Source organism: Cetorhinus maximus, chromosome 18, assembly GCF_964194155.1.
Source record: "Cetorhinus maximus chromosome 18, sCetMax3.hap1.1, whole genome shotgun sequence".
NCBI lineage: Eukaryota > Metazoa > Chordata > Chondrichthyes > Lamniformes > Cetorhinidae > Cetorhinus > Cetorhinus maximus.
The window spans coordinates 27,903,375-27,924,525 of record NC_135896.1 but is presented as its reverse complement, the minus strand read 5'-3'; the positions used below and the strand labels follow the sequence as shown (position 1 = coordinate 27,924,525).

The window sequence follows — 21,151 nt, the reverse complement described above, 5'->3', positions numbered from 1 at the left end:
ACAACCAATGGATCAGATCTAAGCTCTGCAGTCCTGCCACATCGTGAACGGTGGGGGACAATTAAATAACTTACTGGAGGAGGAGGCTCCACAAATATCCCCATCCTCAATGATGGGGGAGACCAGCACATCAGTGCAAAAGATAAGGCTGAAGCATTTGCAACATTGTTCAGCCAGAAATACCAAGTGGATGATCCATTTTGACCTCCTCTGAAGGTCCTCAGCATCACAGGTGCCAGTCTTCAGCCTACTCAATTCACTCATGTGCTATCAAGAAGTGGTTCAAGGTACAGGATACTGCAAAGGGCAAGGCCATGACAATATTCTGGCAATCGTATGTTGAAGACTTCTGCTCCAGACCTTGCTGCGCCTCTAGCCAAGCTGTTCCAGTACAGCTACAACATTGGCATTTACCTGGCAATATGGAAAACTACCCAGGTATGTCCTGTACACAAAACGCAGGACAAATCCAACGTGGCCAGTTACTGTCCCATCAGTCTATTCTCTATCATCAGTAAAGTGATGGAAGGGGTCATCAACAGTGCTATCAAGCAGCACTTTCTTAACAATAACCTGCTCAATGACGCTCAGTTTGGGTTCTGCCAGGACCACTCAGCTTCTGACCTCATTACAGCCTTGGTTCAAACATGGTCAAAAGAGCTGAACTCCAGAGGTGAGGTGAGAGTTGACTACCCTCGACATCAAGACAGCATTTGACTGACTGCGGCATAAAGGAGCCCTAGCAAAACTGGAGTCAATGGGAATCAGGGGGAAAACTCTCCACTGGTAAGAGTCATACCTAGAACAAAAGAAGATGGCTGTGGTTGTTGATGGTCAATCATCTCAGTTCCAGGAAATCACTTCAGGAGTTCCTCAGGGTAGTGTCTTTGGCCCAAACATCTTCAGCTACTTGATCAATGACCTTTCTTCCATCATAAGGTCAGAATTGGGCATGTTCACTGATGATTGCACAATGTTCAGCACTATTCGTGTCTCCTCAGATACTGAAGCAGTCCATGTTCAAATGCAGCAAGACTTGGATAATATCTAGGCTTGGGCTGATAAGTGGCAAGTAACGTTTGCGCCTCACAAGTGCCACGCAATGACCATTTCCAACAAGAGAGAATCTAACCATCGCCACATGACAATCAATGGCATTACCATTGCTGAATCCCCCACTATCAACATCCTGGGGGTTGCCATTGACCAGAAACTGAACTGGACTCACCACATAAATACTATGGCTACAAGAGCAGGTCAGAGGCTAGGAATCCTGTGGCAAGTAACTCACCTCCTGACTCCCCAAAGCTTGTCCACCCTAAACAAGGCACAAGTCAGGAGTGTGATGGCATACTCTCCACTTGCCTGGATGAGTGTAGCTCCAACAACACACAAGAAACTTAACTCCATTCAGGACAAAGCAGCCCGTTTAATTGTTTGTGGATGTGGTGCCATTCATTCCCTCCACCACTGACGCACAATGGCAGCAATGTGTACCATCCACAAGATGCACTGCAGATGCACTCCTTAGACAGCATCTTCCAAATCCACAACCACTATTGTCTAGGAGGACAAGGGCAGCAGACACTGGGAACACCACCACCTGAAAGTTTCCCTCCAAGCCACTCACCATCCTGACTTGGAAATATATTGCCGTTCTTCCACTATCACTGGGTCAAAATCTTGGAACTTCCTCCCTAATAGCTCTGTGGGTGTATTACACCACATGAACTGCAGCGGCTCAAGAAGGCAGCTCACCATCGCCTTTCTCAAGAGCAATTAGGGATGGTCAATAAATGCTAGCCTAGCCAGCGATGCCCACATCCCATGAATGAATAAAATAAGTGAAAAGACAATTTTACATAAAAATAATTTCTACTGCTTGAATGGTCTGATGGTTTAAAACATATACATGTCCAAGAACAATTCAGGTTAATAATAACAGGGAGGTACACCCAGGCCACAGCAGCTGGTGAAGCAGTCTCAGGGAGACTTTGATGGAAAAAGGAAGACTGCTAATGTGACAAAAGGCCAGGGCGGGGGGCTCCCACGTTTTCTAATATGGGTGCTGGAGGCCTTAGAAGTCAAAAGGAGGAAAGATGCCATGTTTCCACAGGTGGCCAGGGGAGGTGAATTCACGGAGTCTGGCCTTAAGGACCTAACCATAGTGCCAGGAAACTTCAATAACCTCACAGGACTGGTCAAAATCAGTGGCTGCATCTTCAAGTGACATCTCCTACCTACCACACTGCCAACCTCTCACAGCAGATTACTAGCATGGCTGAGTTGCTACCCTGCAGAATGCCAATTTCTCAATGGTGCATGAACATGCTCTCCTCTCTCAGGATGAGAGCATTCATCCTCCCATCACTGCTACTCCGCTAGTATACTTGCTGTTGCCCTTCAGCCAGTCAGCCAAGATGCTGTCGTCAATGCTTAAGGGCGTCCTGCAAGACCATCTGCACCTGCACATTCATGGAGTGGTAGCCCTTGCAGTTGTGGTACATCTCCCCATTAATACTGGTGTCTGCAGAGCCACATGTGTGCAATTGATGACACCCTGCATCACTAGTCTTGCAAAGTCACATGCTCACTCCTCCTGGTTCTCTCCAGTCAATGAATAGACAATGAAATCTTTCAATAATACTCAACATTTCCACTCACTCTGCAGCAGCAAAGAAAAGGTCAAAAGCTCAAAAGCACCTCACCTGAAAGTCTCATGCCGATCTGTTTAAATAGCACCATTAGGTGTGGAGAGGATGGGATTGCCTCATATTGTTATTAAGAGACGATGTTAACAGGACCTGTGAGGTCCACAATTGCAGTTTGTATGCCAAATCAACATTAGATGCTGTTTGATGCCACAATCTGTCCATGTGTGCTAGATCTGTCACAGTCATGGTGTGCCATGCCGGAAGTGGCCTGGCCAACGTTTGTGAAGTTTTGGACTTCAAAAGCACAGTACTATGGAACCAAATTTTGCGGCCAAGGAATATAACTGCTAAAGCCAATAATATTTCTAGACTATCGTTATATCCTATACAACTAAAACGAGAGATGCACAAGGGCATTGTGAAAGATTTATAAAAGCCAGCAATACTAGGTACCAGGGGATGAGGAAAAAACAGATCATTTGGAATAGCTCTCTCAAGATGAAACATCTAGGCCAAGTTAAACAATTTCCTCTGGTTCTCAGAGAGGAGATTCCAGAGCAACTGGTGACAATGGTGATTAGGTTTGCAGGAGCTGCACCTGGTAACTGTCAAGGTTAAAAGGAGGGCAATTAGAATAAATTCTGATATTTCCCAATAGCTTTTAATTAACATTAAAGAGCTAAGAACATCTACAAAAATTCTGCTATCCATTATTTTGCTAAAATGGATAAACTAATATCACACAACTAATTACTGCCAATGTAGTTCAAACTAAAAGTAGGCACGCAATCTAAAATGAAAGAACTTGTGCTTATATAGCACATTTCACATCTTCAGAACATACTAGAGTATTTAAAATCTAAAATATTATTTTTGAAGTTTAGTCATGTTGTTATGAAGGCAAACATTATAGCCAATTTGCACAATGTAAGGTCTCAGCAGTGAGATGAATCATCAAATAATCTGTTTTTGAACTGTACACTGGAAGAACTCTCCTGCACTTCCTTGATGGTGCAGTGGGATCTTTTACATCCTCTTAAGCAGGCAGTTGGGACCTACTGGATCCAGTGCCTTGGTTTGTTGGGGCTAAAGGATCCAGGTTGCACACTTGTTTCGGGGTGACCAAGTTGGTACCAAGACAGAGAAGATCTGTAGACCGTTCTTTAGAAGAAACACATTCTGTTTATTTACAAAAGGAACTCAGCAGCTACACTCGTGTGCTTACGACTCAAAACTCTGTCTTCTCTCTTCAGACTCTAACTCAAGACTTCTCTACAGAGGTAGCCCGCATTACTCTGCTATTGGATATCAAGATCATGTGATCTTCCATTACAACATTTGTCTTAAAGGTATATTACAGATTAGATTACTACAGGACCTCAGTTTAACATCTCATCCAGTGGAAAAGATGAGTTTGGCATACTGGAAGGGGTTGTACTTGAGATTTGACTGATTTGGCAGGAAGGAAACCAAGCTGAGTACTGGGATTGCAGCCATACCTACTCTGAGGCTGAACCAGGAATGAACAGACTCACATAGCAAACACAGATGACAGAGGTTCTTGAGAGTGAAATGGAGGTAGTCTGCCAAAGTTCCATTGCCTAACCTCAAAATTATTGGGAGGTTATGAAATTCCTGACTTCACTTATCTCATCTGAAAGATAGCACCTTTGACAATGGAATACACCCTCAGTACAACATTTTAGTGTTAGCCTAGATTATGTACTCAAGTTACAAAGTGTAGCTTGGACCCACAACCATCTGGCTATAGGAAAGAAGGCATCCATTGAACTGAGGCTGATGCTTAACTTTGCAGCAGAATACATGCAGAAGAAAAGTGAGAGATTAACAGTCGCTTGGTAGTACAGAACATGAACATTGCTGAAAGAGAGACATCTTGCCAAAGTTTTTTGTCTTGCACTCATCATGACAAATGCAAGAATACCAAATTTCAAATGATCACAACAACTTATATACAGGGAAAAAGGGTGCTGATTGGTTGGCAAGTGGACTTTGATTGGCCAAGGCATTGCCATGCAGAAAGCAACGGGGAACCATAAGGTCTCCAAGCTCTCAGGTAATACAAAAAAGGCACAAGGTTTGAACATATTCCTTTTGTTTGCAGAGAATGGGTCACTGTGTTTGAATGTATGTTGCTTCTAGCAAGCAAAAATGAGCCACATTACGAGGTCGACTGATTATCATAGATTGATTGTTATTGTAGCTATTAGCACACTCAGGATTATTTAGCAAATGCTACCCAATCACGGAATCACATCTAACAGTAGACATTTTGTTTTGGGTTTCGCAAAAGTGGGCCAGTTGAGTACAGTCTATACTCTGTCTATTACGAACAGCTGAAGAAACATGGGCCTGAATTTTTCAGTTGGTGGGCAGGCTCAGCGGGGGCGGTCGTGGAGCCATTCGCCACCTGTGATCGGTTCCGCGCCACCATTTTACGTTGGGGGGGGGGCCAATTAAGGCCCACCAAGCGTAAGACGTAAGCTGTAGCGCTCAGCACTACCTGTGCGGGCGGGGGGAGGAGAGAGAGTTGGGGCCAGCGCTCTTTCGCACATACGTGCGAAAGAACGCTTCAATGTCCTTGAGGCACGGAGCTGCCACATGAGATGGGACATGTTTTTATATTTAGGAACATTTTTTACTTTAATTAATAAAAGCTTATCCCGCTCGTGGGTGAGGTTTCCTAAAAAACGTGAAGGTCGCTTGGCCTTTTTACCTGCGCGCCAACCTTAAGGTTGGACTGGCAGCATTAACAATTACATTAATTACTTCCTTAATGGTCTTAATAGTCCATTTACATATCGGTGGGCGTGCAGCCAACTTCAGTGCATGCCTGCCAAACGAAATATCACAAGACAGCGCGATGACGTCAGGATGCACGCCCGACGTCATCGCATGTCATTTTACGCATCAGCACGTCGGGCCCGCCCCCACACGTCGACTGAAAAATCCTGCCCATGTTGTTTGATCCAATCAGCCAATCGCTGGGACGTACAACCTACGTACCTGACATCATACCAACACTTAAATTTATACATGACATTGCTCAATAGTGTGGTAGGCAGAAAGTCTTTTTGAACAACAGGTTAAGCAAACTGTTTCATGCTGCTACGATACAGTCACTATGCGAGTGGTATTTTCCACTAACAGGATGCAGCTGTCAGTCCAAAAAGATGTTCTGCCTACCACACGATTAAGCAACATCATGTATGAATTTCAGTGCTGGTGTGATGCCAGGTAGGCAGGCCATGCATCCCAGCATTTGGCTGATCGAATCAAACAGCATGTTCCTTTGGTTATTCGTGATATACAGAGTACAGACTGTACATAACCGACCCATGCTTGCAAAACCCAAAACAAAACGACTACTGTTAGATATAATTTCACAATTGGGCAGCACTTGTTGAATAATCCTGAGTGCGCTAATAGCTACAATAACAACCAATTTAAGATAATCAGTCAAGCTCATAATGTGGCTCATTTACGCTTGCTAGAAGCAACATACATTCATACACTGGGACCCACTGTCTGCAAACAAAGGGAATATGTTCAAGTCTTGTGCCTTTTTGAATTACCCAGGCAGCCCATAGTTCCTCATTGCTTTCTGCATGGAAATAACTTGGCCCATCAGGGCCAACCAATCAGCGTCCTTTTTGCCTGTATATAAACTGTTGTGATTGTTTGAAATTTGGTATTTTTGCATTTGTCCTGGTGACCCCAAGACGAAAAGCTCCGGCAGCATGTCGCTCTTTTCTAGAGATTAGCAGAAAGCTAGAGAATCGCAATCATAACTTTTTTTTTTAGCTGTTTACACTTGCCCTGGGGATTCCAAAAATCTCCTGTGGATATCCACATGTTTGACTTTAAAGTGAGACTGAAATATATCTCCACTCCCTGGTGTGTTTACCCCACTTCATCTGAAGACTATATCTTGTGTTGATTTTGTTTACAATGCCACAAGAGATTGCTGAGTAGAAAAACTAAAAACCAATGACAGTTCAGGGAAAAGTTTAATATTTCCTCAATCATGGATAGGCATCATCTCAAATATCACCTCAGAAATTCTCAGCAAAGGTATAGATCGTTCTGCTACCTGGACAGCTAATTTAAGTTTAACTTTGAAAAATAGATTTACAGTCCGTAACAATAACCTTAAAAACAGCAAAAGATAAAATTTCAAAATTGATGGAAAAAAACGTGTAAGACACACTTAAAAAATGTAACTTTACTTAAAGGAAAGGTGTACCTGTTTCTGCCTGTGACTGTTGCCGTCCAAGTTTGAATGGTTTCAAACATAGTGTTGATTTCAAACCAACTGTGCCATGTCTCTGAAACTGTGTTTGTTCAGTATTCTGTGCAGCATTCATAATAATCTGGCATTCATGTTGTTGGTGAATGCTGCAAACAGATTTTAGATGCAGTAACGTTAGAGTAAACTGCAAGAGGGTAACTTACTTAATGAAATATGTCAAATATTCTTCTTCATAACATTTCTATCACAGTGTACCTTAATCAGATCACCAAATAATACAATACGAGAAACATATTCTTATATTTTTGTGCTGCAGCAGCTTCAAGTCATTTTCAGGCATTCAAGGACAATCACCTGATAGAATAAATGGGGCGAGGTTGGAGTGCTGGTTGGGGGAATGTTAGAGTGGGTGTTGGGGGCAGGTTAGGGTGTGGTTGGAGGGGATGTTGCGGGGTAGGTTAACTACAGAGTTGAATTGTTTTGTAAATGTAGTGATTTCTTTATAGCCACTTTCCCAACATCAGAAGTAAAGCTACAGTATCAGAAGTAGGTACAGAGCTCACCCAAAATGAAGTATGTTGCTTGCACCCAATTTTCTTATGTCAGCTCAATATTGTAAATAATCACAGTTCCAGGTACACATGGGCAAGGAGCAGACTAAAACTTACTTTTAGGTGTTAGAGGAGGTTAGAGTGCAGGTTGGGGAGAGGTGGGATTGGAGGGGAGGTTGGAGGGGAGGTTTGGGGCAGATTAGAGGGAAGGTTGGGGGGTTTTGGGGGGGTTCAGGGGTTTGGAGTGGGTTTGCGGGGAGGCTGGGGGAGAGGTAAGAGGGAACATTAGAGGGCGGTTGGGGAGAGATTGGAGTGTGGGCCATTAGAAGGTGCGTTGAGGGAGGTTAGGGGTTAGAGGGGCGGTTAGCTACAGAGTTGAATTGTTTTGTAAATATAGTGATTTCTTTGTAACCAGTTTCGTAACATCAGTTGATTGCTCTGTGATGAATTATCCTCAGCATTGGGCCTCCAATTTCACCATTGTTACAATCACTCTGGGTGGAATCATCCCAGATTCGCACTAGGTGCAGTAGCGGACGGGAAAGAGAACGTTTTACCCATTGGCCGCAGTGGTGGCTTTTCAAGCTGTGTTGTCCCAATCCTGCCTCATTAATCATGCATTCCTGGGAAACATGCTGTTTTGCTGGCGGACGTGCTCTCATTCGCCTGCCACACCATCACATCGCCACTTCCTTATGCTGGGCGCCATATTTAAAGTGCAGCCGCATGCACACCTCTCAATGCTTCTAGCCCAGGACTGCTGCACAAAAGACATGGCCCTGACAGGCAAGAAGACTGCAGCCCCCCGATTCAGTAATGCATCCCTGGAACACCTTATGGACACTGTGGAGGTCCACTGTGATGTCCTCTACCCCTGTTCTGGCAACAGGAGGGGCAGCAACATCACCAATCCAGCATGGGAGATGGTGGCAGCGGTGGTCACTGCCAATGCCCTGCAAAAGAGGACCACCACCCAGTGCCGAAAGAGGATGAATGATCTCCTCTGTTCTGCCAGGGTAAGTCACTCTTCTCATCACTCTCAACTCACACACTCATTAACCCATCACACATCCAAAGGGATCCCACTCACTGCCAGTTCAAGGGACATCACCATTCACTCTCTCACACACACTTTCACTGTAATCATCCCGTCCATGGCACTACTCACCACCCACACATGCCAGGCATACTTATCATCTGGTCTGGCAGGCGTGCTGCTTACATTCTCCCTATCTGTATTCATGCAGGACAAGCTGGCACAAAAGAGGAAGAGGTCTCAAACTGGTGAAGGAATGCTCGACTTAAAGGTTCTAACACACTTTGAAAATAGAGTCAGATAGTTGGCCAGTCAAGATCTGGACCTTTCCTGTGCTGACGGTGAGGTCAGCGGTGCTCTACCAAGTGAGGATCCAAGCAGTGCAATATCCATCAAACAACCATGTTGTTAGTGATGTGTCCTGTTTCACAGGCCACTGCCATGCACAATTATCTCTCCTTGCTTTTGCATGCACATCTGGAAAATTGCCGAGGCAGTCCATGACCTAGGTCCTCGACTCAAGCCTCAAAGACACCTCAGAAGAGGAATCTACTGAAACCCCAATTGAAGACCCGTCACAGCACTCGGCCACACCCTCCACCAGCTTAGAGACACACACCTTGGTGAGACCTAGTTCTAGAGTAGCCTCGGGGTCAGAATCTGGTAAGCACATTGCACTGTCTGATCCACACCAGGAGGCGGCAAGGACTTCCCAGGTTTCTGGCACTCGGAGGACTACTGGAGGTCAGGAATCTGCTGAGTCCGAGTCAGATGACAAGCCTCTGGATTCAGCCATACCTCAGTTGCTGGCGCTGCAAAGGCAAGCCCGGGAATATCAAGAAGGGATCTCCATTGCACTCCTCAGATAGCAAGGCACAATGGAGGAGTCCGTCCACCTTCAGTCTGAGGTGACCATTGGTCCTGCACTGCTGTGCGGGCTGAACTTCATTGCTGACGCCATAGTTGGCCTCCAACAGTGTCAATGCAAGAGGGGTGTGGGACAGCTCAATCTCACTCCAGCTTCCCATTCTCCTCAAGGAGTCAGCCAGGGGCCCTCGGACACCTATTGGGTGGAGGTTCAGCAGGTGTGCACCCCGGGGCCATCCACTCAGGTGACTCGGGAGTGTCCGACCCATCCAAATCCCCTCTTCCTGTGACTTCAGCAGCTCCAGCTCCACAGGCAGGACTCCAAAAGCAGGCTGGGGCCCTCCAGGTCTCAGCCCTCCAGGGGATGCCCATCAAGGTCATCACAGACAGAGCATAGCAGTCAGCAGGCTGCCTCACATCCACCATGGATGTCGGGGGAGCACCAAGATGTAGCAGCAGGGTTAGGAAGGTTAAGAAGACATAGTTGCACAGCCAGGGCACGGGTGTTAATCATGTGTACATAATGTTCAATATTGTAAATAAACTCCCAAGACTGTCTCCTTGCCGAAGGCTCCTTGTTCTGATGAGCAGGGTTCGTGTCACTCAGATGTGAAACCTTGTTTCCTGCACAAGATAAGGGTAGGTGCCTCAGTCCAGGGCCTCTTCCCTGTGCAGTGTGCAACCTTCAGACCAAAGTGATGGTCTGGCTTCACACTCACTGGACACATTAGTGATGCCTACACCTCGATGGTGCCTGTCTTGGTTGCCAGAATGTCGTGGACAGGCGTCACATTGGTCTGTCATTCTCTCTATGTGTTCTCAGCACCTTTGAGGTGGGGCAGGCCCCCCATCACTTCAGCATCTGTGACCTGTGACACTGTGCTCCTGAAGGGGTCAGGTGCTGTAGGCTGACAAAGGATTAGGTGCATTTCTAGACAGCTGTGTCTCTATGATATGGCCCTGATCACAAAGCGCAAGCAAGCTGCCCTCAGCCAGTCAGGAGTCAGACATTCACAGAGGCTATGTGAAGATCTATGGAGTGTCCTCATTGCATGTCGTCATCATCCCCCTGGAATCTAGTGACTATTAGGGCCTCCGCTGCGTCTGAATGACAGGAGCCTTATCACAGAGGGTATGTACACTGCCCTCAGCCAGACTGGAATCAAACATTCATGAAGGCCATGTGAAGATCAATGGTGTCTCCTCACTGCATGTCATCATCATCCTCCACGTATCTAACAGCTATGAGGGCCTCCCGAGTATGCCTGTCTCGTCTGGTCAGTGCGATGGCCTCATTGCTGGTATCATCGGCTTCGAGGACCTCCTCACCCTCATCTCCGTCGACGTCCTCCTCATCGGAGGAGACGTGCAGTTCCTCCATCCCTCCTCAGCCAGCTCCTCTCCCCGTTGCAGCGCCAGGTTGTGAAGGGCGCAGCAGGCGACAATGCCACCTGACAACCTCTGTGGAGTGTATTGCAGGGCTCCAGCAGACGGGTCCAGGCAATGGAACTTCATTTTCAACGTCCCCATAGTTTGCTCCACCAAGGTGAAAGTTGCAGCATGAGCCTCATTGTACCTTTGTTCTGCTGCACTCTGAGGCCGCCGCATGGGTGTCATCAGCTATGTCCTCTGCGGGTAGCCCTTGTACCTGAAGAGCCAGCCCTGCAGCCTCTGTGGGCCCTGGAATATGTCAGGGATCGGAGACCTACTAGAATGTAGAAGTCATGGACACTCCTTGGGAACCGTGCGCAGATGTGCAGGTTGCGTTTGTGGTGGTCACATACCAGCTGAACTTTCTGCGAGTGGAAGCCCTTGTGGTTGACATAGTTGACTACTTCTTGCCACGGAGATCTGAGCGCAACGTGAGTGCAGCCGATGGCACCCTGCACCTATGGGAAACCTAAGATCTGGGCCATTCCCATTGCTCTTGCATCCAGACTTTCCGGGCCCAGGCAAAATGCATGGGGGGAGGAGGATATGGGGGGAATATATGGGGGAAGGGTTGTGTGCTTTTGTGAAGATGGCATCCGTGACCTCATGGATGCATCTGTGGGTGGAGGCTTGCGATATCCCGCAGAGGTCACCTATGGAACCTTGAAAGGAGCCAATGGCATAAAAATGAGTGCCACAATCACTTTCACGGCCACTGGCAGTGGATGCCTTCCATGTCCCTGTGGTGTCAAATCCTGCAGCAGGTGGCAGATGTGACTGACCAGTTCCCTAGACAGGTGCAGTCTTCAACAACACTGGTTCTCGATCATCTGCAGGAATGAAAGGTGGCATTTATGGACCCTGGGTATAGTTGGACGCCGACCAGCAATGGTTCGCTGTGGCTCTTCAGTCGCGGGTACACGTGCTCCAGCCTCCCCTTCATCCCGAGGATGCTGCTCCTCCTTCTGCCCAGCCAGGCGCTTCTGTCGCTCTCTTCTCCTTCATCTCCACTCTCTGTAAGCCATGAGGCATACAGTTAGGTCACCAGGCTCCATGCTTCTAATGTACTCCTCCTGCAGGTTGAAAGAGAGGGACTCGTGGGTTAGCTTGGGTATTCTTAGAACCTCTCTTGATTAAGTCTGAAGGCCCCTTAACGCATCCCAGAAAGTGCTGGCCACCACTTAGATGGCCAGAGTTTAGTACGCTGCATGGCTGCCTGAAACACCACCCACCTCCGCCCCGCTCCACCTGATCGATTGGCGGCAGCTTCGCCCACTGGACTGCATGCTGTGCTCTCAGCTCAGGCATTCTCCTGACCCACACTGCAAGGCTACGCTGTTAGCCTGAACCATGGCAGAGACTGGTCCAAACCTGAATGATGACATTGCAAAGCGCTGTGAGTGCCTCCATCAGTGACAGCTGTATGGCTAGCTTTCGCAAGGAGATTGTACAATATGTGCGGTCGTCCATTTGATCTGCAGTCCACTAAAATGCTCATTAGTTTGCAGTCTATGCCCGAGGGGTGAAATCTTCTGGAGCATTTGGTGGCACTTTCAGGCTTCAGCGTTCCTTGAGTGGGCAGATAAGCTAGAGGCTTGACTCCACGCATGTCAATGTGGCTGTGCCTTAACTGTCTTAGTTGCAGAGGAATGGTCACATTATGCAAGGTTTCCCTAATGCGTGGCTGCTTCCCTCCCCAACCATCCCTTCCGCAAGTGCTTGTCCACTACCATCAACCGGAGTGCTGCCCTTGTCCCCCAACGCACAACTTACTTCAACTGGAGTGCTGCCCTTGCACATCTGCACCCCCACCCCCCCCAACCCCTCCACAACTCGCCTCAACTGCAGTGCAGCCCTTGTCCCAGCACTGCACTGTCAGCCAGCAGGAAAAAACGACTTGCCTGTGCCCTTGCCTGAATGCACGGCACCTCGACCTTGAGGTTCAATGGGCTACCCTCACGAGCACTGCACAACGTTACAATGTGCGTTATCATTTACTAGGATCTTTCTGTGGTTGTTTGTGAATTGATTGGTCAATCTTGAAAGGGGAAAAAATATCATGCATGATTGACGGCAAGGGTTCAAGTAGGGTGGGGAGAGAGTAGAGAGGGCTTTAAACAAAATAGACGGGGGGGGGGGGGTTCTGGAAAGGGGATACGTAGGCTTACAAAGCAAAAGGATATGGCAGCCTTGCAGGGCAGCTATTTAGGTAATGATACCCAGAGTGTGACAGGAAGGGACAGACTGTATAAACATTAAAAAACAGCAGCAAATAGGGTCAAAGGGGGAAGAAATGGCGAAAAAGCTAAATTAATGGCCCTTTAGTTAAATGCACACAGTATTCAGAACAAAATAAATGAATTAACGCCACAAACAGAGGTTAATGGGTATGATCTTATGGCCATTACGGAGATATGGTTATAAGAAGGTCAAAGCTGGGAACTAAATATTCAGGGGTATGTGACTTTTCGAAAGGACAGACAGGAAGGAAAGGCTGGTGGGGCAGCTTTGTTAGTATGAGATGGAATAAGTATGATAGCAAGAAAGGATTTTGGATCGGAAGATATAGAATCCATATGGGTGGAAGTAAGAAATAACAAGGGGAAGAAGACACTGATGGGAGTAATCTATAGGCCCTCTGACAGCAGCTATACTGTAGGACAGAGAATAAATCAGGTGATAATGAGGGCATGTAAAAAAAAGCAGTACATTAATCATGGGTGATTTTAATCTTCATGTAGATTGGGAAAATCAAATTGGCAGAGGTAGACACGAGCAAGAATTCATAGAGTGTATTCGGGACAGTTTCTTAGAAGAATATGTTGAGAATCCAACCAAGGATTAGGCTATTTTAGATCTGGTAATGTGTAATGAGGCAGGTTAATAAATGATCTCAGAGTAGAGGATCCCCTAGGAAACAGTGACCATAACATGGTACAATTTAGCATTCAGTTTGAGAGTGAGAAACTTGGGTCCGAAACAACTGTGCTAAATTTAAATAAGGGTAATTACAATGGAATGAGGGCAGAGTTGGCTGGAGTGGGCTGGGAAGGCAGTTTAGCAGAAAAGATGGTTGATTAACAATGGCAGACCTTTAAGAAAATAGTTCATGACTCTCAACAAAGATATATCCCAATGAGGAAGAAGGATTCAAAGAAGGGGATAAACCAACCCATAGTAACCAAGGAAGTTAAGGACAGTGGAGAGGAAGGCAGAGTTAACATATCGAGTCCATATGACTTATCATCAGAACTCAAGTCATACGGACTCGATACGTTAACTCTGTCTTCCTCTCTACAGATGCTGTCAGACCTGCTGAGTTTTTCCAGCAATTTTTGTTTTTGTTTCAGATTTCCAGCATCTGCAGTATTTTGCTTTTATTTTAAGTTAAGGACAGTATCCAATTGAAAGAAAAAACATACAATGTGGCAAAGATTAGTGGTAAGCCAGAGGATTGGGAAAGTTTTAAAAACCAACAAAAGATGACCAAAAAAATAATAAAGCGAGAGAAAATAAACTTTGAGGGGTAAACTAGCAAGTAATATAAAAATGGACCATAAGAGCTTCTTTAAATATATAAAAAGGAAGCGAGAGACCAAAGTGAACATAGACCCCTTAGAGAATGAGGCTGGGGAAATAATAATGGGGAACCAGGAAATGGCAGAGGAGTTGAATAAATACTTTGCTTCAGTCTTCACAGTAGAAGATACTAATAGCATTCCAAAAATACTAACTAATCAAGGAGCAAAAGCAGGGGAGGAAATTGATACAATAACTATCACTAGAGAAAAAGTATGAGGGAAACTAATGGGGCTAAAGGCCGATAAGTCCCCTGGTCCTGATAGGTTGCATCCTAGGATATTAAAAGAAGTAGCTAGAGATAGTGGGTGCACTGGTGAGTAATCTTCCAAGAGTCCTTAGATTCTGGAAAAGTCCCAGAGGATTAGAAAATTGCCAATGCCCTTATTCAGAAAAGGAGGGAGACAAAAAACAGGTAACTATAGGCCAGTTAGTTTAACATCTGTAATTGGGAAAATGTTGGAGTCTATTATAAAGGGTGTAATAGCAGAGCATTTAGAAATACATAATCTAATCAAGCAGAGTCAGCATGGCTTCATGAAGGGGAAATCATGCCTAACAAATTTATTAGAATTCTTTGAGGAGGTAACAAGCAGGATAGATAAAGGGGAACCAGTAGACGTAATATATTTGGATTTCCTAAAGGTGTTTGATAAGGTACCGCACATAAGGCTAATTAATAAGACAAGAGCCCATGGTGTTGGGGGTAGTATATTAGCATGGATAGAGGATTGGCTATCTAATAGAAGACAGAGAATTGAGATAAGGGGGGCATTTTTGGGATGGCAAGCTGTAACTAGTGGAGTGCCACAGGGATCAGTGATGGGGCCTCAATTATTTACAATAATATTAATGACTTAGATGAGGGAAATGAATGTACTATCGCCAAGTTTGCGGATCACACAAAAATAGGTAGGAAGGCAAGTGGTGAAGATGACACAAGGAGTCTACAGAGGGATATTGACAGGTTAAGTGAGTGGGCAAAAACTTGGCAGATGGAATAGAATGTGGGAAAATGGCAGGAAGAATAGAGGAGCTGAATATTATTTAAATGGAGAAGGACTGCAGAAGGCTGCAGCACAGAGGGATTTGGGAGTCCTTGTGCATGAATCCCAAAAAGCTAACATACAAGTTCAACAGGTAATAGGGAAAGCAAATGGAATGTTGGCCTTTATTTCAAAGGGAATGGAGTATAAAAATAGGAAAGTCTTGCTAAAACTATACAAGGCACTAGTTCGACCACACCAAGAATACTGTGAACGGTTTTGCTCCCCTTATCTAAGGAAAGATGTACTGGCAGTCCAGAGAAAGTTCATTAGGTTGATCCTGGGTATGGAGGGATTTTCTTATGAGGAGAGGTTGAGTAGGTTGGAGCTGTACTCATTGGAGTTTAGAAGAATAAGAGGCAACCTTATTGAAACATATAAGATTCTTAGGGGGCTTGACAGGGTAGATGCTGAGAGGTTGTTTCCCCTTGTGGGAGTGCCTAGGACCAGAGGATGTAATCTCAGAGTAAGGGGTCCATTCAAAACACAGATGAGGAGGAATTTCTTCTCTCAGGGGAATTCTTTACCGCAGTAGGCTGTATAGGCTAGGTCGTTAAGTATATTCAAGGCTGAGACAGAGAGGTTTTGAATCAGTAACAGAATCAAAGGTTATGGAGTTGAGGATTATCAGATCAGCCATGATCTCATTGAATGGTGGAGCAGACTCGATGGGCCGAAAAGCCTACTTCTGCGCCTACGTCTTATTGTGGCCTGTAAGGTGCCTGGAAACAGCAGAAGCACCAGGGCCCATGATTTCTCTCCCTGGCCCTGATGATTGGTAGCATCTTAGCAGCTCAGGGAGGCATCCAATGATTTGCCACCATTGTGGAGGGAAAAACTGAAGTTTGCCAGAGCTAGGTGCAGGGGTTGAGTTTGGGATATGTTTTGGAAATTTATCATCAGAGATAGAGGGCTGAATTTTGTGCTTGATGGGCGGACGGGCCCAACCGACTCGGCGGCGGGTGGGCAGCCGATCCCCGCCACCGAAACGGGCCGCGCCGCCATTTTGCGCGGGTGGGCCAATTAAAGCCTGCCCAGCAGGGTTCTGACTCCTGTGTTCATTGGGAAAATTAAATCGGTGGTGGGCGTGTTCAGACCGCCGCTTCCAATGGGGAACCAGCAGTCTGTATAAAGAGCGGCCAGGCAGCCTCCTTTAGGCTGTTCACCTTGGGCAGTCATCAGGCAGCACAAGAGGTGAGGGCAGAGGAGGAGGAGGGGGGCAGGCTGCAGGGTAGGCCAGCGGGGGCGCACTGTGCCCCTCGGTTCTCAGATGCCTGCCTTGCTGTCCTCCTCGAAGAGGTGTCCAACCATCGGGATGTCTTGTTTCCGAAGGATGGGTGGAGGAGGGCCCCCCACATCACTAGGCAGGCGTGGCAGGAGGTAGCGGAGGCTGTTAGCTGTCATGATGCTGTGTGGCGCACCGGAACGCAGTGCCGCAAGCGCTTCAATGATTTGCTGCGCTCTAGAAGGGTGAGTACCATGTCAGCCTTGGCCATTTGACCCAGCAGGTAGCCTTAGCCTTTGAGGGCCCACCCCCACCCCCACCCCCCCACCCCTTAGTGTCGTTACTGCATTGGGCATTTTGGCGCACGCTGGGTGGGCAAACAGATAGTGACCATGCTTACATCAACCTTAGTGGTTGAGGAGAAGATGGGTTCTCCCTGCAGCACATGTTGGTGTTTGTCGCATTTGAGTAGTCTGAGGACAACCTGCAGGGGAGGCAGCTAGACACATAATCAGAACTCCAACACATGTCTTATTGATGGTGATGAGATGGTGGAAGGGGAACCTCAAGGTGTCGTGGCCAAGAGCCATCTGCTGGCCTCAGTGTCGCACCTAGTTGCGCCTCCTTGCCATGGGTGCTAAGATGTGTTATTCAAAGTGATGGACGCTGAATGTGTCCAAGGTGTCCGTTGGGGGAGGGGGTTGGGACCAGCCGTATTATCTTCTGGGGACTGGTCACCAGTAGGGTGGACATGAGCCGCTGGAGGCCTCCGATGGGCCACTGTGGTTGGGGTGCGGCATGCGCATGCAGAGTACATGAGCAATCAGCCCCAATAAATGCTCTTCTATGTTCTGCAGGCAAAAGCTGAGAGCAATATGCGGGAGCGGCAGCGGACTGGTGGTGGGCATGCCATGCTGCAGCGCCTCACCACGTATGAGGAGCAGACCATGGATCTGGGGAGGAAGCAGGCGGCCAGGTCAGCAGGTGTCAGCGAGGCTGGGGTGCAGCGGTCAGGTATTTGAGGGCCACAGTCCCATCCACTCTGTCTCCCCACCATCCAAAGCACTGATGGTTGCTGCAATCGTTAATGCAGCAACACTGCTCATTCACAGACTCATACAGTCAGACGTGTGGGTCATACACAAAGGTCCCTCGGCCCCTTGAGGATGCGCATTTCTAGCACCTTCCAAAGTCGCCTTATCCCATTTGTGACCACTATCCCCATGGCCTGAGATGGCATCGCTGCTGCACATCCAAAGACTTATTGCATCTTAGGAGGGTTTGTACATCCACCACCCTTTCAGCCAATGCGTCCCACATTACTCTGTCCAAAAGGTCCTCAGCACCTCACCTGTCAACCTCATGGCACTCAACTTAAATAAATGCCATCATGTTAGTCATCCCTGCGCCAAGGGGAAATGTTGCCCTCTGTCCACCCATTCTATGCCCCTCATAACGGTATGAAGGTCAATAATGTGACCTGTCAATCTCCTGTGCTCCACGGCAAATGTCGCAAGTGTACATAATGTTTCCTCGTCACTCCAACTCTCCAGGCCAGCATGCATCCAGGTCAGGAACCTCTGCACTCTCCCCACTCCAATGCCATCCCTCCCATGAAGCGCAGGTCACAGCTGAACGCAAAAGTGTAGATGTGGACTTGACAGCGTTTTCTGCACATGCAACATGACCTCCCTTTTCTTACATTCTATTCCTCGGCTAATAAAGGCAAGTCCGGCTTCGACCTTGTTAAACGCCTATGTTCTGCTACCTTAACGGGTCTGCCCAGCAAGGTCCCTGTAATCGTCGTGACTTCCCACGGTCCTGCCATTATTCATGTATTCCCGTACCTTGCTTGTCTTGCCCAAGTGCTTAACCGAACACTTATCCACATAACATTCCATGTGGCATTCCTTAGGCCATCTGACCAACCTGACCAACACGTCCAGAGCCCCCCCCTCCACACCTGAGGGCCAAGACTTGCAACTTGCATCACATCCTTTCAGCGAGCCAGACACCAGCGCAGCGACAAACACTTCGGTGGGGATTATGACGTCGGCTAGTGTTCCGGGGCACAGTGGAGAGGGCAGTTCACAATCGCTGGAGGAGATGGCACGGACAGAGAGTGCCGATGGCGCAAGCATCCGGAGGGCTGCAGGGGACCAGGCACATGCTGAGTCTGGCAGTGATGATGTGCCTCTGGAGATGTCAGCCATGCAGCAGTTGCAGGACAAGCGGCAGGGTGCGCGGGAGCATTTGGCAGGGTTGCATGAGGGTGTGCTTCAGTTGGTCTCTGTGGCGGAGGAGTCCAGGCAGAGTGTCAGGAAGGCATGAACCTCAGGACAGAGCTTCAGGCTTCCTCCATTGAGAGATTGGCGAGTCTCATGGAGAGGGGCTTCCAACGGATTGATCAGCATCTGATTGGGTTACGCTCTGAGCTGCAAGCCCTCATAGCACTAATGGCCACAGGTGGTCATTCGCAACATGGGAGATGTTCTGGGCACCAAATGTCGCCACTCGGTGCCCATCCATCTGTGGTAAGCAGGGAGGCCTAATGTGACCTCACGTCGGCGCAGCAGCTGCCTGTCGTCGCTGCGAGCTCCTCTCAGGGTGCTCCGGATGAGGGCAGCAGCTCCTCCGCACCCCCTGCCAGTGACCGTTGCATCTGTTGAGGCTGCGACAACTGGGGATGTGCCAGTTCTGGAACTGGCCAATCCCTCCCAGGCGGGGCCATCACAGGCTCCACGGGCCAGAGGACGGCCGCCAAGGTCATTGAGGCCAACAGGACAGCAGAGTCAGCAGGCTGTCTCACAAGCCACTCCGAGTGATGGGGCGGCACCTAGACGTAGCACCCGCAAACGTAAGCATAAGGCACGTTAGGCACTCCACGGGTTTGTCACTGATGATTTTGTGTTGGCCCTAGATTAGGGAATATATAATTATGTACAAAACAAAAACAAAAATACCTGGAAAAACTCAGCAGGTCTGACAGCATCTGCGGAAAGGAACACAGTTAACATTTCGAGTCCGTATGACTCTTCAACAGAATTACAGAATAATTATGTACATCTGAGTGACGTTTGTAGTTTATTTTGGTGGGAATAAAGTCCACTTTTATGACCATGGCTGAGGGTGTTTCCTTTGTGCTGCATTTGTATGTTTCACAGACATCTCATGAGTATTTGGGTGGACATTGATGCTTCTGTACTAAGCCCTTAGTTGCAGCTGATGAGGTGGAAGATGTAGCACCTAAGTGCCACGTGTGGAAGCGCCAGGCAATGCTGGTCCTGCTGATCCATGTGTGTGGAGCTAGCAGAAGGCTCATTGGATTAAAGTGTCCCAGGTGTCCCTGCCTCCTTAGTGTAGTAGCAGGTCAGCGTGCTGCCCCTCATCATTGCCCTGTGCTTCCTCATCCTCTGAGCCACTGCTGGATTCATCATGTGCAGCCTCATCCAGTGCGTCAAGGTCTTCATCGTCAACTGCATCCCCCCTTTCCAGTGCAAGATTGTGCAGAGCGCAGCATGCTACCACTATCACAGAGACGCAATCTGGTGGGGTACTGGAGTGCGACCCCTGAGCGGTCCAGGCAACGGAAGCGCATCTTGAGAAGACTGATGGCTCTCTCCACCGCAGCCCTTGTGGTGCCGTGGCTCCTATTGTAGTGCTCCTCAGCTTCTGTTCTTGGTTGGCGGAGAGGCATCATGAGCCACCTTTTGAGGGGATAGCCCTTATCACCCAGCAGCCAACCATCCAGCCGAGCCGGAGCACTGAAGAGCGCCGGCACCTGGGAGTGTCTGAGGATGTAGGCGTCGTGGGAGCTGCCAGGGTACCTTGCACAAACTTGCAGAATCTGCATCCTGTGATCACACACTATCTGCACGTTCATGGAGTGGAAGCCCTTCCTGTTGATGAAGGCACTGGGCTCATCTGCTGGCACCTTGATGACCACATGTGTGCTGTCTATAGCACCCTGGATGCGGGGGAAGCCAGCAATGGCCGCAAAGCCTCTGGCCCACTGTATCTGACTTGCCTGGTCACAGCGGAAGTGGATGAAGGTCAATGCCCATCTGAACAGAGCGTCTGTAACCTGCTTGACACAAGTATGTACAGCTGATTGGGAGACACCGCAAAGATCACCCACCGAGCCCTGGAAGGAGCCAGATGCATTGAAGTGGAGGGCAACTGTGACCTTCAGAGCTGCTGGCATGGGGTGTCCACCCACACAGTTAGGGGAGATCTCAGGGCCAATCATCTGACAGGTATAGTTGACTGTCTCCCTTGACAGATAGAGCCTCCTTCGGCACTGCACCTCAGTCATGTTGAGGTAGCTGCTTCGCTGCCTGTATACCCTGGCAGCAGGATAGTGGCGTCTTCTGTGGCCCCTTCCACCTTGGACAACCTCTTGGCCCTGCACCCCTTGTGCCTGCGCCTGGCCTCCCAAAGGTGGCTCCCCCGGAGGCTGATTGTCCACTCCTGGCCTCCTCCTTATTCT

At 48.0% G+C, this 21,151-nt stretch overlaps 1 long non-coding RNA gene across 1 annotated transcript in view; it reads right to left on the bottom strand.

Moving 5' to 3' along the window:
* Positions 1-21,151, bottom strand: part of LOC144693470 (uncharacterized) — a 64,656-nt gene that overhangs the window by 23,973 nt on the left and 19,532 nt on the right. Inside the window, exon 2 of the long non-coding RNA XR_013579543.1 lies at positions 6,922-7,073. This is a non-coding gene — a long non-coding RNA (uncharacterized LOC144693470). The remainder of the gene's footprint in view (positions 1-6,921; positions 7,074-21,151) is intronic.